This window comes from Neopelma chrysocephalum, unplaced genomic scaffold (assembly GCF_003984885.1).
Source record: "Neopelma chrysocephalum unplaced genomic scaffold, ASM398488v2 Primary Assembly neopelma1_138, whole genome shotgun sequence".
Taxonomy (NCBI): domain Eukaryota; kingdom Metazoa; phylum Chordata; class Aves; order Passeriformes; family Pipridae; genus Neopelma; species Neopelma chrysocephalum.
In genome coordinates, this window is record NW_020897800.1 from 3,126,285 (window position 1) to 3,147,387 (window position 21,103).

At 45.7% G+C, this 21,103-nt stretch overlaps 1 long non-coding RNA gene across 2 annotated transcripts in view; it reads right to left on the minus strand.

The window, feature by feature from the left end:
* Window positions 1-21,103, minus strand: part of LOC113975341 — a 73,778-nt gene that overhangs the window by 23,314 nt on the left and 29,361 nt on the right. The window contains exons 4-6 of one of the 2 annotated variants that reach the window (XR_003536809.1): window positions 18,686-18,746; window positions 7,681-7,712; window positions 1,629-1,711 (exon numbers count right to left, since the gene is read on the minus strand). This is a non-coding gene — a long non-coding RNA (uncharacterized LOC113975341). The remainder of the gene's footprint in view (window positions 1-1,628; window positions 1,712-7,680; window positions 7,713-18,685; window positions 18,747-21,103) is intronic. The other variant, XR_003536810.1, reaches the window with a different exon arrangement.

Below are 21,103 nucleotides of genomic sequence, written 5' to 3' on the forward strand. Positions count from 1 at the left end.
GGGGGGAGGTTATGGGTTTACTCAGTGTTTCTAGTTCCAAAATTTGCTGTGGTTTTTTTTTTTTTACCCTTTAATCCCATTTTCTAACCACTGGGACAGCTCAAGCCCATGAAGGAAACCAAGCTGCAACATTTGGGTGGCCTGTCCATCCCTCCTTGTGGTCCAGGATATGTGTCCTCAATCCTGCCTGGGCTGTAGGGAAGCTCCAGGCACCCAAAGCCAGACCTTGGAGGAGCCCAGCACACGTTTGAGGGCAGCTGGGAGGTGCTGACCCACCCAGCAAACCCCCCCTTTAATTCCTTGCCTAAAGGAGGGTTGATCTCTGCCTCATCTCCCACCCCCTTTGCCACCTGATTGGCTTCTCCAAAACAAAAGGAGGGTTGGGATCCACCAGCAGAGCTCCACTCGGGGAAAAAGGGGGAGTAAAAGGGAAAGCAGCACCAGCTATGCCTAGAAAAGCTCCAGGTTATGCCAAATAAATCCCTGCAGCAGGTCCCACCATAAATCTGAGTGAGCCCTCCTGCGTTCCTGCCCCGGGGGAGGGCGGGTCGCTGGCACAGGGGTGGCATTCAGTGGCACCTGTATGTTATAAATTATCCTGGAACCAACCTGCTCCTGTCCACACACTCTGGGAAACAAACTCCTGGACAGTTCTTGAGCCATTTGATAAATTCTTGAGCGATTTGACAAAGGCAGCAGCAAATGAACATTTTTGTTTGTTGAAAGACACAGGTTCTTAATTTATTTTTTTCATGTATGTGCCCTGGTTTTTAATTTTTTTAAAATTTATAAATTCCACTTATATCCAACATATTCAGAGAGCCATAGATTATACAAGATCTGGGGTTTGCAACGTTTCCCTCCATTGATTAATCACACAGCTATTGTACCTTCTGAAAATCTGATGAACATACACACAGTGGCAGAAAATCCATGACAGGCAAACAAATCAATCACCACCACGCTGTATTTGCCTCAAATGCTAAAATTGCAATCAAAAAGTTTCAACTTCTACATTAAGGAGCACAGGCTTAATATTAAGGCTTGTGATGTCCTTACACTGAGCATAATTTGCTTCGCTATTCATTTTATAATATATTAATGAACCCAGGATCAACAAGGCACCAGAACATGGGACAGCCCCAAAAAAGTAATATACACTTTTGTTAATAAAACTGGCATGTTAGAGATTTATAGCCAAAGGAATATAGAAGGAAATATTGCAGAAATCAAGTCTCCAAAGAGCCAACACTGGGGCTGGTCTGTGGGTGGTATTCTTGCAAACCACAAAGCATAAATGCCCTGTCCAGGAAAATCGATCATTATGGAATGCATTGTGTGCCTGAGTAAAAAGCTGTTTGCAGCCATTTCATACTTCTGCCACAAAAATAAGACAAATAAGAAACACCACTGCTAAATAATTCCCATTCTTTTCCCTCACCTCTTCCCCGCAGCCTAATTAGGCCCATAAATATATATATATATACATATAAACACACATGCACTCTATCTCAGGTTTAAAGACCTGTACTCCCAATTCTTTAAGGATTTCTGTGCTTCAAATAATTTTAAGAAATTAGAAGGAAAAGGGAAATACTGACTGGGGAATGGATGAGAAACCAAATTACCTCAGCAGCAGCAGCATTCTGCAAGATTTCTTCTGGCCCGTGCGCTGCCATATTGTTAGGCCCAACTCTTCAAGGAATGTGTCCTGGAAGACAAAATATTTATGGATATTTCCATGGTATATTTTCAACAAATGGGTTCTATCTTTCTATGGGAATGACAGGAGCTTCAGGAGCGAAAGGAACAGGCAATGTCCTAAGAGAGAAATTACCTCCCCCCTCCCAATATCTTCATTTTTCAGTTAATTTTTTTTTTTAATATATTTTTTTCCATGTTACACCTTTGGATTAACCCGTTCCCTCCCTCCCCCCCCGGCACGACGAGTGAAACCCGTGGAAATAAAACATTCCTTGCAACACAAACATTTCAGAAGTTTGCCAGTCCTATTCCCACCAAAGCCACCAAGAGAAATAAAAGCACCGTGGAGGTTGCAACAGCAGTTAGTAACACACACCAACTCCTCCAACTGATCAGCTATCACATCCAGATCTCACCCAATTAAAGTTTGATAAAACAGAATCAAATAGGAGCATCGTTACCTGCTTTGGAGAAGGTTCACCAAGCAAGCTTTTTAAGCTTTTTGACTCTTTTAACACTGATACAAGGAATAATTATTTCTCTCTGCCGATGCGATTGTTAAAAGAAGAGAAACCCCGGATTGTGGTGGCTTCGTGGATGCTATTCTTTTTGCACCACAGCAGGATTCTTGGCTGCCAGTCCAAGCTGCTTTCACTTGCCAAGTTTTAAGATGCCGGTTTTGCCTTTCATTTTATTGTTCCTTTCGCAACGTTAAAGACCGACTTAAAAAACCATGCACAGCTGCTATCGGGGAAGGGGGGGGGAATTATTTGAATTTTGCACAAGAATGGAGATGAGGAAGGCAAGGAGAGAGCGCTGTGATGTAACCACAACGACACCCACAGAAATATTCCCAATATTGGGGGGGACGGGCTGGCGCTCGGAATCCTGGCGTCTCCCTACGGCACCGATGGGATCCGGGATGAGAGAAGGGAATAATAAACCCACAGCCAGAGCCACGATCAACCACGTTAGAGGTGGAGGTTGAGACTTCTCCCCACCCCCCCGCCGCCACCCCACCACCACCACCACCTCATTTCTTTTTTTTTTTTTTTAATCCACTTAAGACCGTTCTTCCTCGTGGAGGATCCCTTCCAGGGGGTGTGCAGAGGTTGGGGAGCAGCCCTGCTAACAAAAGGATTCCCCCCCTGCCCACGTCCTGCCACCCCACCCTCCGGCAGGATTCACCCATGCCCAGACACCACGGCCTTTCTTTGACGCGACGCCACGGGAAGAGACTCGGCACCAGCCCAGTTCAGCTGCTCCTCCATCCATCAAACACGTCCCTTCCTCGTAAGCCACACGGTTTATTTTTTTAATAGCATAAAAAGCGGGAATAGATTATTTTTTTTTATTATTATCATCTTTTTTTTTTTTTTTTTTTTTAATTATTATTAAAAACCCCCCAACTTCTCCATCCGGGAGTCGATTTATTTTATTTTCACTTGACGGAGCTGGGACCGGTGCCAAGGCTCAAACGCATTTAAAATGAACCAAACAGCAACAAAAAGTTGTTTGTGATCCTTCTCAGGCTTTAACTATTAAAAGCATTACAGGGGGGCTTATGCTCCATATATAGAATAATACAACTCCTCTGCCAGACACACGCGGAGTCAGCCCGAACAACCACTTCTTGATGCAGATGTTGGAGGCATTTTATACTTCATATGCATGTAAAGAAAATTCCCACTCGGACACGGCTCCTTGCAGCCAGGAATGCCCACGGGGCAGCAGGAATGGCTGGGCACAACTATATTTCCCAGTCCATAGGTGAGTGTTTATCCAGCCCGTGAGCCAGCAAATGGAAGCTGTTTCAAACATACAATAACCAAGGGGTGAAAACAGCCCTGGCACCAGCTGTTGTATGTGCAGAGGTTCACGGCTGACTTTACACCCCCCCCCCAAAACCCTCCAGTTTCATATTTGAGGAGAAAAAAAAAACCAAAACCCGACTGCAGACAAAGTTTCTATGAAAACCAACAGCCTCGAACAAAAGCAGCGTGAATTAATAAGGGGGGGGGGGAAGAAAAACAGAAGCTTTGTTCTAAAGTGGAAGCATAAGATGTGAAATTTCAAAATCAGATGGCTCGGGCTGTGATTTCTTTCATTTCAATGAATTGATCTGTTGCTAAACTGCTGCTCTGGTGCCAAGAAAACTTTTAACTCTTTCGGCTCAAAACGCCCCCCGTGTTTTGCTGGTTTTCTCTCTCTCTCTCTCCTCCCAAGAATTCAATCAGAAAGGAGAAATTAAAAAGGAAGTGGGGAAGCAAAAAAAAATAGGAGAGGATAAAAAGGATGGGGGAATTAAACCTGGAATTAAACCCACGAGCACAAGCAGAACACAAAAGAGCCCCGGTCTGGAGCGTTGCGGTGCTTCGGGAGAACTTCTGCTGTATAAACAACGTGGTTCTGGCTCTCACAATGTTGCTAAAAACTTGGAAAGGAGACAGAAAGGCCTCCAACCTTCCCAATTCCACCTCCAGCAAGAACTCCGGGGCAAACCCACCAAAAGCAGGGCTACCAGCAAGGAAAACCACCGGCTCCCTGACCTGATCCAGTGCAAATATTCACTTACCGAGAATGCCTTAAGCATTTCCAACATAACCCCCTTCCCTACACGGGGGAAAAAAGAACATCAAAAAAAATAATAATTTAAAAAAAAAAAAGAAAAGCAAACTGAAAAGCTTTCAAAACCCACCCAAAATATAGCTGCTTTGGTAAAATTTGGGTGAAAGTTCCTAGTGCTTTTCCGTTTTTGGTTTGGGGTTTGGTTTTGCCCACTTAAAAAACCAAACGAATGAAAACAGACGTGTCGTAATTAGAGATAATTCCAGGGGAAAAAAATATTTGTGTGTAGAATACAACAAAAAAAAAAAAAAAGAAAAGAAGAAAAATATATTTATATATCTATATACCTCCCTCTTTCCAGTTCTGCTGCAGTTCCCCCTAAACTGCTGCTGCTTGCTCCAATCTGCTGCCTGCTTAACAACGGAATGACAGGCAACATCTGTTTGTACAGAAGCCAAGATCGAGCCTTCAAAATTTTTTTGGCTCAGTTTCTTTTTTTATTTTTCTTTTTCTACCCCCTCCCCCTGGAAAGCTTGGAAAAGGAGGGGGGGAAAAAAATAGAAGTAAAAGAAAAAGTCAAAGCACCCAGCAAGGTTTTGAAGCAACTCAAGTGAGGCAGCAACTCTTTTCCCCTGGAGTTATTTCAAGGTACAGGACTCGAGGAGAACTCTTTGCTTCTCTCCACCCTCCTCCCCTGCTCTCCCCACCCTACAGCCTCTCTCTTGCCCCATGCTATTAATAAAGAATCACACAAACTGGGGAAAAAAAAACCAGAATCCAACGTACCTTGATCCCTAAAAGGCCACTCCCTCCTACGGGGAGGGAGGGGGTTCTTCAGCAGGCAACTAAAAAAAATTGCACGGGGAGGGGAAATATGGGATTCAGGGACAGTCTTGCCACAATCCTCTCACCCTGGTGGTTTGGATTTTTTTCCCCTCTCCTCCATTTTATGGACTAGAAAATACATGGTGCATATTTGCAAAATAAAAGGAGCCGTTTCGAAATAAATAAAGAGGTGGATTACGGTGATTATTATTTAAAAATAAATAAAAATTAAATATATAAAAAAAATTCAGCCCAGCTCCAAATACAATTCAAATGACTAACAATGTCAGGCTACTGCCAATTCTGTGGCAAATCGGGAGAAAGCACAATAATTCCACATGCTGAGATGTGAACAACTGGAAAGAAACCAACTCTCTGGAAGTCACAATGAAAACTATTACGGTGCCCCCACCCCCAGCCCGAGTCTCCCCCTGTACCCTCCTCTCTCTGGGGGGGGGAAAGAAGGAAAAAAAAAAATTAAGCCACTAATTTAACAAAAGGAAAAGAGGAAGGAAAAAACAACAACAAGACCATCAAGAGAAGCTGTTTAAAAACTCGGGGAACGTTTTATTCGCTGGAGATTTGGGACAACGCTCCTGCACACACACACACACACACACAACCCCCCCTCAGTGAAAAAATGAGGCAAAAAAAATAAAATAACCAGACAAGTTGCTAAGGAGACTTGTGTAAACTCGGAATAGAGGCACATTTCTGGCCTTTCCCCCCATATTCCATCTCGTATTCCGATCACGCACCACTGCGGCACGATTGCACCAATGCACTGCATTAATCTTGGCCTTAAACGGGCTGACTGGCAAAGCAAACTGTGTGTATGGATCATCTTTCAAACTTAACAAGTTAAAGGCAGAGAGGGTGGTGGTGGGTGGGGAGGGCTGGGGAGGAAGGGGGGGGGAGGGCGGGGACCTTGCTGCTGAATATAAAATATAGGAGCCGAGCTTAGTAAGGGAATTTTAAAGAGGAAGTGTGATCCGGGCTGAGATAGCAAAGCTGCAAGGCTCCCCCAGCTCTCACTGCGTCTCTCTCTCGCTCCCTCTCCCTCTCCCACTTCTCCTGACAAAATCCCCATCCCCTGGCAGATGTCTGAATCCCTGCCAGATCCAACAATGTGGGACCCACTCGCTGCCACCACACGCTCGGGGCTCATTCTCTCAGCACAGTGGGGTCATATATACATATTAAATGACCTCTTTTCTTCCCCCCTCCCCTCTTCAGTCCCTGGTGTGCATGTTCCCAACCAAGACATTTCGATATAATATTTTCACCTGTATTTAGATATAATATTTTCACCTTCTGCTTATAGGGAGATTCAATCAAAGCCTGAACTATTTGTGCACGGTGCCTGTTGACCTTGTCCAAGACACAATTAAATTTGGTGGGTTTGGTGTTTTTTTTCTCCTGTCTCTTGATTTGGGTGCAGGAAATCCATCTCTTTCTTTAAGCCCTCTTCCCATCTCTCACAACCCCAAATCCTCTCCTGCTGATGGACAGCTCAGTGTGATCACTCAACACCTGCTTTTTTGCTCCTTTTGTGCCCCGCGTTTCACGAGAGGGGGATTTCCATCCTCACATGAGGAATCCAGTAATCTACAGGAAAAGCCAATTTCATGGGCTGTGCCTTGGAGCTGCTCCCAGAGCATTCCCCTGCTTTCAGCTCCCACTCAGCAACCTGGGCTGGTGGAAGGTGGCCCTGCCTATGGCAAGGGGTTGGATGGAGATGGTCTTCAAGGTCCCTTCAAACCCAAACCATTCTAGGATCCTGTGACTGAGGGGTTTTGCTCAGCATATTCCAGAAGGGGAACCCAAAGTGCCCCAAAGAGCATCATCTCTGCTTTACACCCAACAAAAGCGCAGGAGAAGCGATTCCTTGTCCCTGTCACTGCCACCCCATCCAGGAGGAGCATTCCCATGTGCTGGGAATGCACCAAACCCTCATTCCCTGCCCCAGCACTCGTATTCCTGTGAGGGGCTGGAGCCCTGTGCTCAGGAAGGGGTGAGGGTGCTGAGCAGCCACACGTCCCACGGGCTTTGTCTCAGCTGAAACCCAAGATGCAAATGGGGAACTGTGACTAATGCTCTTGACAAGGCATAAAGAGGGGACAATGTAAGAATTCTGAGAAAAAAAAAAAGAAAAAGTTAGAGTTGGACTCTGAGCATCGAGAGGAGAAAGGAGAGACTGGGCAGCAGGAACGACTCTACTGGTTTCCTCCACTTAATCTAATGACAGTCTCACTCATCAGACTTTTATCACAGCCAGTTCTGGCAGGGTCCCTTCCTTTCGGCTCCAAATGACACATTACGGACATAGGAGAAAACCAGAAAGCTCTAATTGCTGAATTCCAGCTCCAAAGCAAGTGAATTTGTGCCACTGCACAAATTAGAGAATGAAATGTGTATTTTAAAAATACCCTTTGGGGTGTTAGTGCTCAAGTGGCTACTAAGTGGATACTAAGCCCCCCTGAATCTCATTCCCTGAAATTCAGAGGAGTCCAGTGTTGCCTCCCCTCATGATTTCTCATTTCTCTTCCACAGATCTACTGGAAAGTGGAAAATTTGACTCACCTGACTGCTTGTCTTTGTTTGGGAAGGGCCACCTAAAACAAAAATACCAAATCAACAAGTTAAAACCATTCATTTAGGATTTGGGGGTTGCCCTACACAAGTAAGGAAAAAGTAGAAATCATCATCAAAAAAAAAAAATTTCTCACATTCTAGGGGGGTTTTTAAGTCAAACAAAAGCACACAAAATAAACATTCCCTTTTCCCTTGCTTGCTCAGTTCCTTTGTACAGAGTGATGCTCCAAGCCCAAAAAGGAGTCTGAGCCTCCCAAATGCTCAGGTCCACACACTCACAAACAGCTGAAATGAGGTTTAAGGTGTTGTTGCAGCTTCTGAAGGAGGTTTTCACTTCTACAGCAGGGCCAGGAGATGGGGTCATGCCACAGCTCCTCGTGCCAGTGAAAAAACAGTCATTTTACCTTAAACTCAGTGAAAATGGTACAGACCTAAGCAACCACTGAGCTGGATCAGGGCTGCTCACACTCTCCTGCCCCCTGGGTGAGCTGCCTGCAGACAGTCAGACCTTCAGCCCGTCCAGGTGAGCTGGGAAGATGTTCTTTGCCTTTGCCTCCAGCGAGCCATCTGTAGTTCTCCTTTGAAAAATCTCCTCCTGCACAGCAGATCCCCCCAGCCCTGCTGAGGCTGCTCCAGCCCTTCACCAGCAAGGAGAGGACTGAGCCCTGAACAACCCAGCTGAAAGGAACAGCTCAATACAGGGCAAAGATCTGCATCTCTGCCCCCAAAATCCATCCTGACCACGGGGACACGCTCGTGTCTGCACAGCCTGGACACAGCCTGGGCGTCTTTACAAGGAAAACAGAATCCACAGGTCTCAGACCACAAAGCCATCAGTAAGACACGGCATTTGCAAGGCACCAATATAGAGAGAAAGCTGAGAAGTAGCAAGAAAAATCACTTTAAAATGAAAGAGAATAGGTTTAGATTGGAGATATCAAGGAATCTTCCCTGGGATGGTGGGGAGGCCCTGGCACAGGTTGCCCAGAGAAGCTGTGGCTGCCCCATCCCTGGAAGTGTCCAAGGCCAGGTTGGAGCAACCTGGGCTAGTGGAAGGTGTCCGGTGGGACTGGATGAGCTTTAAAGTCCCTTCCATCCCAAACCACTGAGTGATTCCACGATGAAAAGCTGAAGAGGCAAAAATACACTAAAAACCCCTGCAGATGCAGCACCAGGTCCTTTTTCATGCACTCCCAGTTTTGGGCCCTAACATTCTCAGAGGAATTTCTAGTGCTGAGGTTGACTAAGTGGGGCCACATTTTTGTTTTGGTTGCAAATTGGAAGCCACTATTTTTATCCACAAGTCCCCCAAAGCATCTGTTTCTCTCTAGCTATTTAAGATTTCCTTTTATAAGACCTAGTTAGAGGTGTATCATTATTTTTAAACGTTACTCTTTGCAGTCACACTTTTTATCATCATGACACGTGTCATTATCTGTGCATTTGAACTGGGTAATTTGAAGACGAGGAGATAAAATCCTTGCAGGGGGTCTGAGAGCTGCTTCCCCTCGAGCAAATATTTTGGGATAATTCCTCCAATCTGGTATAAGCAACCCCTTCCTGCTTTTAAAGTCATCTAGAGAAAGGAACTGTTTTGGAGCATCCATTCAGAATAGGCTGAATCACCAGCAGAAAAGGAGAATACCCCACTTGTATCTAACTTCCAGTCAAGGCACAACCATCTAGAAAAATCTGTGCAAACATTATTTGCTTTCACTGGAAACTGTATTCACAGCAAATTGTTTCTTCCAAGGAGTAAAAAATGGGGATATATCAAACTGTTCCATGGTTGGACTGCAAGGCAGAAGACACTATGTCTTATTTAATGAGCTACAGAGTCACACTTGCAGCAGGTCTGAGAGAGCAGTACTTTTGGACCACTTAAGGGTTCATCTAATGTGATGTAAATGCAGCTCAGGTCATTTAATTCAGGAGGCCACTTCCATCCTGCAGTTTCTCTGACAGACCTACCTTGCACCTACTAATGGCTGTGGGGGTTTTTTATTGCCTCACCACTGCTGGCCCCAAGTGACAGGAAAGTAAATGAAAACTGCTCCAATCTCCTCCTGGAGCAGGCAAAACACACCTCCCTGCTACCTGACAGGCCAGGGACATCATCATGTTCCAGGCACCAGCAGTGGGATGTTATCACAACATGGACAAAGTCTCACCAAAAGTCCAAAAGAGTCCAAAAGTCTCAAGCTCTGGGTCCAATCTGAGAGACAGATACAGGTAGGATGGTGTTTGGAACTGCACCTCGAGGGGAGCAATGAAACCAGACACAAGATAGGTAGAATTTCAGTTCCTGACAAGCAACAGCCCAAATTTGACCTAAGACTGTGCTGGGCTTGATGTTGTACTTGGAGTAAAAGCTGCTACACTGTCCAAGAGCAGGTCAAGTGCATCAAGTGGGGAACAGAGTCACATGTTATGAATGGGCTGGGTTACATTTTTCACACCTGTCAAGGCTTTCCAGCAAGAAATTTTGTCCTCTATGTGGGCATCCACAGGAAATCCTACAGTGAGAAAAAGTCTGCCCTCTTCCACCTTGAAAGCAAAGCTGTAACAAAGAGACCAAGCTGAGTAATGGTAAATTTTAGCCAGAATAGCAACGGATCAGTGGGAGTGGGAACGACCTCAGTGGGTGGGGAGGTGTGTCAGCCCCTGGACAACCACGTTCACCAGGACTCAGCATCTCCTGGGGAACATGAAGGGTGCACATTTCTCTCCCCCAGGCTGCCCATCCCTCCCCAGAGCTGCCCCTGCCTGCCATGTGCCCTCTGGGGAGAACATGTGCACACACCTACACATTCCTGCTGCATTATTCCATGGAAGGCTCATTCCCTTGGCCACTGGTGCACTGAGCTCTGAGCTAAGCAGCCCTCTGAGAGCCAAGGCAAAGACAAAAATGCTTGACTGGCATCTCATCAGGTATAAATCACGTGGGAAAGGTGTTTTGCTGTCATGTTCCTATGAGTCCAACCTTCAAACAGGGAACACAATGACCCAAAACAGGACAACTGATTCCATAAACTATTCTAGACATGCAAAGCCACAAGTAGGTGCAAATGAATTTAGCAGAAAATGGATATTGGCACACCTAATGAAAGTCCCCAGTAACTGTCCTTCCCTCTCCCCTTCCCTCCTAACACGAAGCTGGCAAGTGCCCATGTCAGGTACCAGGGAGACAAACCTTCACCCCAGTCTTCTCCATCAGATTGTGACTGTGCTTTGCAAAGAACTTCTTCAAATAAGTGGATTCCAATGATCAGAACTTACTAAAATAAGATTCTTCACCCTCCTTTTAGCACTGCTGGTGGACATTCATTCCTTGGGCTTCCAACCAAACCCAGAGAAAAATGTACCCTACCTTCATTTCCTGGTGTTGCTACCCCTCAGTCCCTCTGATCCAGGCTGTTCCTCACTGTCACCAGGCTGAGTAAATAGCATTAATCATCATGTCCTTCAAACTTGTCTGAGCTTTTGTGCCCTTACTTTCAAACTTCAAAGGGTTTCTCTCTCGTGGGCACACGGGGCTAAAGCATTATTTTAACCCTGAAGTTAAGACTCTCAGAAAATTGCTTGCACCACCAGTGAGGAGCTTTCAGTATTGCAAGCTCAGTGCTGAAATGGTGAGAGCAGAGCACGAGGTTTTCCAGGCAGGGGATGGAGCACAGGGAGAAGCAGCAATTTTCAGGAGCTCACAGAGGAAGTGCACAACCGAGCCTGGAATTTATCTCACATCTCTTGGTTCCAGTCCAAATGCTTAAACCACAACATCATCCTTCAGGCCTGGGACGCCAACTAAACCTTTAACCCTCATATTGTAACATCCTGAAGCATTTCTAACACGTTTTGAAGCAGATCCAGCCCCAAGGCAGGATCCTGATCTGACTGCCCAGAGTTCAAAGACAAGCCCAAGTTTGGGACCTGTCTGTTGGGTGACAGCCCACGCTGGTTTTAATCTCTGATTTGGGCATTTCACATTTGGACATGACACAACCCTGCACATATTTGTGCCTCAGCTGTGCTCTGACAGTTTGCTGGGCTCTGAAAACAGGGAAGGAGAACTTTTCCAGACTCAATATCTTACTGAGAGTGTGTCCCTTGCCACTCCTTCCCTCTACAACCTCAAAAGGGAAAAAAAAAATGGAACAATCAGAACTGTAAAGCAGCAAGCAGAATTCCAAAATAATTTGGAAAGAGAATGTTGAAGCACAAACCAGTGAGTCTTCTTGGAGAAGATTTGTGAGGAGGAAAGAGGGAGGTCTTCTACTGCCCAAAACACTGCTTTTAGTGGGTATAAAAACCCTGTCACCCCATTTCCCTTCAACACAGACCCAGACAGAAAATAAAGTGAAATGTGTGGATTATCATAGGAAGAGTGATGGCTGGGGAGGGAAGGAAGGAGGAGTAAGAGACGTGTCTACATGCTCACCACGAAAGCAAGGAGGGTTGAAGTGCAGCAGACATAGATCTGAAAGCAGCCAGTCTTACTGGGGCAGGACATGACCCTCAGGGCCACTTGTCCACCTCCTCTTCAGCCTGAGAGTGGAGAAAGGCCAAGTGACACCAACGGGGTCACAGCTGAGCACATCCCACAGATCACTGATGGGGAAACACCTGCCTCTTTCACACCACTCAGAGTGAAACTGTTCCACCACTTCAGCTTTTCTAACTGCACATCCCCTCAGAACAGAGTGTTTGATCTCATCTCCACTTCCCAAATCTAGGTCACCTCAACCCGTGGCTGTGCTGCCAGTGACACCTCTAGGATTTGCCACAGCCCTGCTTGAAGTAGGTTTGGGGGCATTAAACAGCAGACAAGCACCTAATGAGCAAATAGAGGGGCTTCTTATGGCCCAGTCACGGAAGGGGATGGATGACCCACCTTCAGTGATGGCTCACTTACAACCAAAACCCAAAAAAATTCACCTTCCCAGCTCTGGACGCAGCCACAGCAGAATGCATCATTCCTTCCCGCCGTGCTGTTCCAGTCTGGCTGCTAAACTTGTCTCTGGTAAGAGGAAACACGGATGGAACAGGCTGGGAAAGTGGTTCACACGCTGCTGTCACAGTTCCTGGAGATATCCTGGTGTCTCTCTTTGAGGTACTTGCACATCTAAGATCAGCACAATTGAACTGAATAAATGACAGCTGAAACCAGCCCTCACAATTCAACAAATGCAGTCTTTTCCCTCTCCTTGCTCATGTGGGGTTGTCCCCTAAAAGGATGAACACGTAGAAGACGCTCTTGTTTGTCACAGCAACATCCCCTGCTGCAAACTGGAAGAGGGAGAAGAGCTTCAGACCTGCTTCAGATTAGGAGGAGACAGGAGAAATAAAAAGAGCATCTGACACCAAAATAAAACTATTTTGGTCACTGCCATATCCCTTATTCTAAATGAAGCAATTGTGGGCTACGTTTGTTTTGCATTCATAATTAGCAGACAGAACAGATGGCAAAGGCGTCACTTAAAGCCACACGTCCGACAAAATAACCCAGGCTGCCAGTGCAGTTTTTCACCAGGAACAAGGAATACTTTCCCTTCTTCTTCTTCCCATTGAAACGTATCCCAGAGAAAAGAGGCCAGCATGGAGCAGGGGATTCACCGCAGACAGGAATCCATTGTGTTCTGGAGTGTGGTGATTGCTGGCTGAGCGAGGGAGAAAAGGGCAACAGCAAATGGATTGCTAAGGGAACAAAAAATAGGAATGGAAACTAGGGATACACTGCCAGCAACACAACAAGGGGCTCAAATAAACATATAGTCTCTCCTCCCTTTGGTCTCGTGGTTCAGACATAGGCTGGAACCCGGGACATCTGTGTTACATTTAAAAGACAGATGAACTGGAGACTTTTATCAGTGAAGGCATTTGTTGTCTCACACTCATACCTGACCCCTTGTGTGTTAAAGGTGCTTATCCTCTTCATACCTTTCTCCATATAAGGGTACTGGAAAACTCACTAACAAACTCTCCATCCCTGGAAGTGTCCAAGGCCAGGTTGGACGGGGCTTGGAGCAACCTGGGCTAGTGGAAGGTGTCTCTGCCCATGGCAGGCGTGGAACAAGATGAGCTTTAAGTCCCTTCCAACCCAAACCATCCTGTGATTGTATAAGACAAGCGAGGCACAAAGTTTAATGCATCACCCACAGCACATGGATAGTTCATAGCCACAGCCAGGACAAACTATTCCACCAGAAATATGGAGTATAAAACACACGTGTGGCACTCACAGCCTCAAGAACAGGGAAGGAACGGGATAAAAAAACCCCAAACCACATTCTACTTGCTAAGAACATCGAGGTCTTGGTCTGTTGGGTGGTACTGCCCTTGTGACCCAGGACACAGGTATGTGAACACCTCAGAGGAAGAACTTCCCTGGGGAATCTCTCCTGACAGCCCATCTTGTGCGACAAAAACCTCCTCCAGAGCCCCAACGATTTAATCACGGTGAACATCCATCCCTGCTTCTTGGAAAGGAAAAGGAGACACGGATACTGACACAGTTTCATTCCTTTTACAGCCTTGTGAGGTCCTCAGACAGCCTTGCTGATGGGCCACAAGAGGATTTTGGCACCCTGTTCCCTGAGCACCATGGATAAGCTGTTCCCAGCACGCATGACTGAGCAGTGTCAGGACACAGACGATGGGCAATATAATAAACATCAGGAGCTTTGCCTCACTCCTGCTGCAAACAGCTCGTAATCATGAGCTTCCAAAGCCACTGCAGCTTGAAACCTCCTCTCTGATGCTATTAAGATGCTAATAATTGTGAGTCTTGTCCAGCTCTTGCAGCCACAAGCCTCTCTCAGATGCTCCAAGTGTGCTAATAGCCGTGTGCCTCAATAGCTGCTGCTGAGTAGAACTCTGCTCTGTGATGTTGTAAATCGACTAATAATGATGCTCAGCTGATCCTCAGCAAAAGAACAGCCTAGAGAAAGAGCATGGATCTCTAGGAAAGAGCATGGGCTTAAGGAGAAAGGATAGGGGCCTTGGAAAGAGCACAGACCTAGAGACAGGGAGGTGAATCCCCAGGAAAGCACACGGAGCCAGGACAGACCTCAGCAGCACCCAAGGCTATGATCTCCACCTCTTCCTCCTGGCCAAAGACCCTTCCAAAAAATAAAAGCCTCTCTGGGGGAGAATACATCAAATAAACCCCCTCTACCTATGGGATATCATCTTCCAAACTTCCTGGATGCCTCGTTCCTGTCTCCTCCCTGTTGTGTAGTGGAGCCTTCACTTTATTTTCACTCCTTTCCACAGTTACCTGAACATCCACGAGCAGAGAGCACCGGGCCAGAAACAGGCTCATCCAAAGCATCACTGGGACTTCCCTCCAGCTTCAGCCTCAAATGACATTTGCTTTTTGTTACCTCCACCAGCTCTAATCTCCCTGCTTTTCCCAGCTGCTCCATAATCCAAGAGAAGCACCCCTATGCCAAGGCACCAGGACACACAGCCCAGGGGTGTAGCTTAATACCCTCCAAATTTAGAGCTGGACATTGGTCCACTGGTATAACTTTTAAACATTCAGTAACTGTTCTATATCAGGAAACTGCTCCACAGATACCCCTAAAACTGTTTTGCATCTACTGGGAATTCCCTTTAGATTTGAAAGGGAGGGAATAGCTGCTGTCAGTGCACTGCCCTCACCATTTCTGCCACTCCAGGAAAACTTCACAGGGGCTACGACTCTTGCAGGTAAAATTCACGCTGTGATAAATGTGCCCCAATGGTTTCAGGCTCATTCCACAAAATGGCTCGGGTTCCTTACACAAATCTGGGGATCTGAGGTGCCCAAGAGAGCAATTCTCAAAATATCAGACTCAAGTCTCGGCTACCCAGTGTGCTGGAACACACATCCTGCTCATCCCTCTGCAGAAAATGCAGTGATCATGGCAAATTACAAGCAAAGCCCTGAAAGTAGGTCCCACCACCCTCCATCTCTGCAGCAGAGCAGTGGGGAAAAGACCAAGGAAATAAAGAAGAATGTGTCACCCATCCCAGCTCTCCAAACCTTGCAGGTCAGTGCTTCAACCACCTGGCTGTCCTGACTCACTACACTTCCTGCTAAAGTTGTGGGGAAAGAAAGATGGAATTCGTATTGGAGTGGAATTCCCACATTTTCAGTGGAAAAGATGGATTCAGTGCAGAGCACAGCTCCCTGATGTGCTGCCTGTGGCAAAAGGGGAAACCTGGGCTCTGATCCCTGCTTCAAGGACAATATATTCTGCATTAAATAGCCAGCAATTAAAATGCACAACCAGTCCTCAAAGCTGCAATCTCATTATAAATAGTCACTGAAATAAAACAATTCACCAGTCAAATCATTCCTACAACCACTGGAGGAGGCAGGGAGGTGAATACCCACCCCAAGACCTTGCCTCTGTCAATACTCAGCTATTCATGCAAAGCAGAACAGCACTAATGCAGGCTGGAATTCAGCACACATTCCTGCAGGCTGGATGGGGTTCAAATTTCCTGGAGGTAGGGAGGTAACTGAGCCGGGGTGTCCCACATCTGAGGTGACCACAGGAACCTCTGAGACACACCATGAAAAGAAGCTGCTGCTGCTGCTGCCTCCCTCTCCTCCTTCCCCTGGTTAAACCCAGCCTTTAAAGCTCTGCATTTTCACAGAATCACAGGGAATGGTTTGGGTTGGAAGGGACCTTAAGGATCATCTCATTCCAACCCCCTGCCACGGGCAGGGACACCTTTCACTAGCCCAGGTTGCTCCAACCTGCCCTTGGACACTTCCAGGGATCCAGGGGCAGCCACAGCTTCTCTGGGTAACCTGTGCCAGGGCCTCCCCACCCTCACAGGGAAGAATTTCTTCACATAATCTAATTCCTAAAATCTCACCTGCTTAGAGTGCTGATAACAGCAAGGTTGTGGGTTTTTTATCCCTGTATGGGCCACTCACTTAAGAGCTGGACTCGATGATCCTTGTGGATCCCTCCCAACTCAGAATATTCTGTGATTCTATAATTACAATTCTATAATTCTATAATTCTATAATAGATTCTAAAATCTAACCCTAACACCTAATCTAAACCTACTCTCTCTCAGTTTGAAGCCATTCCCCCTTGCCCTATCCCTGCCCTGTTTTGCTTTGTGAAAGCTCAAGGCAAATATGTTATGTTTAGCACGAGAAAAACGTTTTGTGAGGGTAAAAAATCTCCTTTTGGATGGGGGGGAATGGAGATTTCTCTCCATTAACTTTCTGATTCTCCCACTGATCTCCCTTACTCCCTCCACCCCTAAAAATAGCCCATTATTCACACCACCCAGGAACAGATTAATCCCACTGAAGTCAAGGGTAGCTCTAAGACTTCTGAAAACTTGGTTCACTTCTAATTTAGGCACCAGTGAATTCAGCAGATTAACAGGTGTCAACATATTCATGCCTAGGGCTTAATCAAAGCAAAAGGCATTTGGGCCCAGATTTCAGCAGGAGCAGAACAAAGCTGGGATGGTTATTCCATGAGCACACACGTTATTCACTGGTTCACAAGCCATATTATCATGTTATCTCCACCCATATGTGTTATTCACTGTGCTGCATATGTGCATTCAATATTTAATCTTGCAATGGCACTTGGGGACATCGATTAGACACGTGTTATATCTTTTAGAACACAGAAGAGGAGAGAAAATGAGGGATATCTGTGCACATAGGGGTGTTTCAAAGTGTTTCAAACCCCCAGAGGTGAAGCCCTTCACCTTTGTGCACAGAGCTCCTGGGAGTCTTTAAGCACTCTCCTACCACATCTTCATGGTGGGAATTTTACCTGGGATGTGCAACACCTCTCACTTCCACAGCATTAATTTCTGCCCATAGGCAAGATCCTCAGAAGTGCCATAAAATATGCACTTACCTCATTCCTACTGTCTAATCATAATTTCAAGAGAATGAGGTAACCAAGCTCACCACCAATAAATTTATCATCATTGTTCAACCCAAGTTTCCTCCTTTTTTCTTTCTTTTTTTCATTATTAAATGAAACCTGTTCCCAACTCTGCTCTCGTCTTAATGCATTTATGGCACTTTGAATAACGATGCCCTCAGTGGGAGGCTCTCTGAATTCCACCCTGAATTCCAAATATCCTGCTGGAAAGACACTAACTTGAGATGAGGTGCCTGCAGCCAGTTCCCAGTTCCCAAAAGAAAGGACATGTCCCACTGTTTGCAGTGCAGAGACTTCTGGAAACTTCTCCACAAGGCACCTTCCCGACATAGGTCAGGGGGGTTGAAGTCTCCCAGCTGTGCTTTTTCCACTATTTATCTCTAAGCTCAGGCAACCAGGCTGAGACACCTTAGGAAGAGCTGAGCCATCCTCACAGCCCCTTAAAAATCAAGATTTTTATCGACTTTTGCGTTTCTGAGCATTTTGGAAAAGCCTCAGAACTGCATAATACCCGTGGGTTTGACAACAAGACTCTGCTATTGCTTGGGGCTTGCAAAACATGGATAAACAAGTCCCCTGATCCCAACATTAAGACATAATTTCTGATTAACAAGTTGAAGGTTCCTTTGGCTTCCTCTCATCCTGTTGCTATAAATTCCTGCCCAAATTTCTCAGGAGGGCGGAACTTGAATCCATTCAGATGTACCCATGCAGTAATAAATAAAATAATAATTAATAGGTTACTCAGATAAAGGCTTTCCATCTTCCAGCAGAGGAAAGTATTAGTTAATTAATCATCAAGTTGGCATTAACTTATCTTTTGGCACCTACAACAAAATGTAAATCTGAAACGAGTAGGGGGGTGGGTGGCATGTGGAAACAAAGGAATAAGAAGCCAACAATAGTTTTGGAAATGGATGACAAAATCCAAATGTTCTGCCTCACTGCTGCTAAATTAAGAGCTGTGTTATCAGTGCAAAGATTAAAAAAAGAGAGATTTCCCTCTGAACCTGAAGTCACACTCGGGAGCTGCCCAGGACACGACAGCAGCGCTGGAGACAAGAGGATTCACTCACCCTGAAAATGAGTGGGACTAAAAAAGGATCTGCTCAGTTCTTGATTTCCCCAGACACGGTTCTGTGGAGCAAAAGAAGAAAGAAGGGTGTTAATTCCTCCAATCCACCTTTGCCTTCAGCCCTTTTTGCCCCAAATGCCCTTTTGCACACCAAGTGTAAAAGCTCACGAGTGAGATCCTGGCTTTAGTTGAACACTGTTCTGGGAATTATTTTCATGTGAAAAGGATGAGAAAAACTGTTTTCCCACCTTCCACCAGAGCTGCTGAACAGAGATGAAAGATCCTCAGATGGAGTTGCCTTTTCTCCAATTGATTTTTTTGGCTTCCTTTGAGTAAAACTCACTTTTTCAGGGGGAGGCCAGTTCCACAAACACGTGCATAATGCTCAATGTATGCACCAATTAATGCTTTGTAAAACACAGCTAAAATTAAAACCATTACAGCTGGCACTTCTACCCCAAATCCAGATGAGAGGCAGCAAGGGAAATGATTACACAGGTTTCTTCCTAAACTCCAATTAATAAACATTTGCTTCAGTTTCATGACAAACGTTTTGCAACCACCTGTGGGTGTTTATTTGATCAAAGGAACTGCATTCCTTCCTGCCCAGGCACAGGCAGATCCCTGCCTGGTAAAGGAGGCAGAGGATGGGTGTGCTCCTTGCTCCTCCAAAAAGCCATTTTACTGCCAAATTAATTGGGAACCAGGGAAGGTAGAAAGACTCCCTTGAACTATCTTTGCTCCTGCCTTTAATTCAATACATTCTAACCAGAATTAGCCTCCCAGGAGTCCTCCTATCACCCAAGGCTCTCTGGAGTCTCTAAACCCAGTGCTGGCAGAAGGGATGGAGGCACCTGACACAGGGCAGCTCCAGAAATCAATGTGTTCCACAAAGCCAGGTTCAATACCCACAAATCAATGTATTTCTAATCAATGAGTCTCTTCAGGCACAGCACAGAGCCCCACAGCTTCTCAGAGAGCCCCTGCAACCCACCCAAAGGAAAACCCAATCCTTCCCCAGGCCTTTCTGCCACCAAAACAACACGAAACCCAACAATTCAGCACGTTCTGACCGAGGGCACAAAAGCCACCAACACGTGGTCTCAGCTGCATCCAAGTACATTCAGAGGCTGCATTTTTTACCCCCAACAAGCCCAGCCATGAGGGCTCACAAATCACCAGCAAAGGGATGTAAAACACCCCTGGCTCTCTGAAGAAAAAGAAGACGCGTTTTTAGACGTCGGGTGATTTTGTGTTGTTTGTTTTTTTTTTCCCCCTGAATCTTGCACTCATTATTTTCACTTCAAGAACCAAGTCAGATTTTTTTTCTCTTTTTTTTTTTTTTTTCTGTTATTTTTTTTTCTGGTTATTTGAAGCCTTTAGATTTGTGAGTCGTTCTGCAAGCCAAAACACGCTCCCTCTTCATTCATAACACCGAGGCTGCTCGGCGTTAAACAGCCGATTATCATGAATGAAGTGGGTGTAACTTCCTTGAAATCCTCCAAAGACCTGTCAAAGCAGAGCTACTGCAGCTCAGCTTTCTCTCCTTGAAGTGCCCAGCTCGTTGGGTTAATTGTTCCACTCTGATCCCCAAATGTGCTCTCCCTGCCTTCAAAGCACGAGGAGGTTTCGTTTTCCGAGGAGGAGGGAAAGGGGAAAGGGTGGGGAAGGGAGCCTCGGGATAAGGGTGGAAAGTGGGGCTCTGTCTCAACCATCAAATTCAGATTTTCTTTTGGAACTTAAATTCGGCCTCATCCATTTAAAAGTATGGCAGACAAAACCTCACAAATCAAAGCCCTGGCCTGTTTTACATGGATAATCAAGAGCCTCTGGCTCTTCTTCCAAGAGGAAACATTTAACCCTAAAGGGAAGAGGACTGATTTTATGGTAATGCCCTGGCCAGGGACTTGATAAATTTAAATCTGACTCCAGGTCTGCCATTCTCCACCCCTTTTCCAACCTTTTGGGTTATCACTCTAAAAACATGCTGATATTTGCAAACTGTCTTTGAGCCCAAAGACTGAAAAACCGCACTAATAAATGAACATAAATTCAATCCGTGCCTATGAACTTGTTTAATATAAAGATCCTTCCTTTAAAATGACCATTACCTTGAAAAAAAAAAGACCTGCAGGTTCCCAGCTATTCATCTTATCCCACTTCAGGACACCAGTGGATGGATCTTGGCCAGCAATAAGTTGTGATCACACCACTGGCTTTGGTGGACCCATCAAATGTTTGATCCATGTCTGCCCTCTTGACTTTTACAGCCTGGCAAGTTAGAGATGGCTGCAGAAAACCCACTGAGGAAAAACAAAACCACAAGGACTCAACACACTTAACAAGGGTTAGTCTCAGGAAACACTGGGAAAAGTGGCACCAGCGAAAACTATTAAATTTTTTGTATTTCAACTCAGAT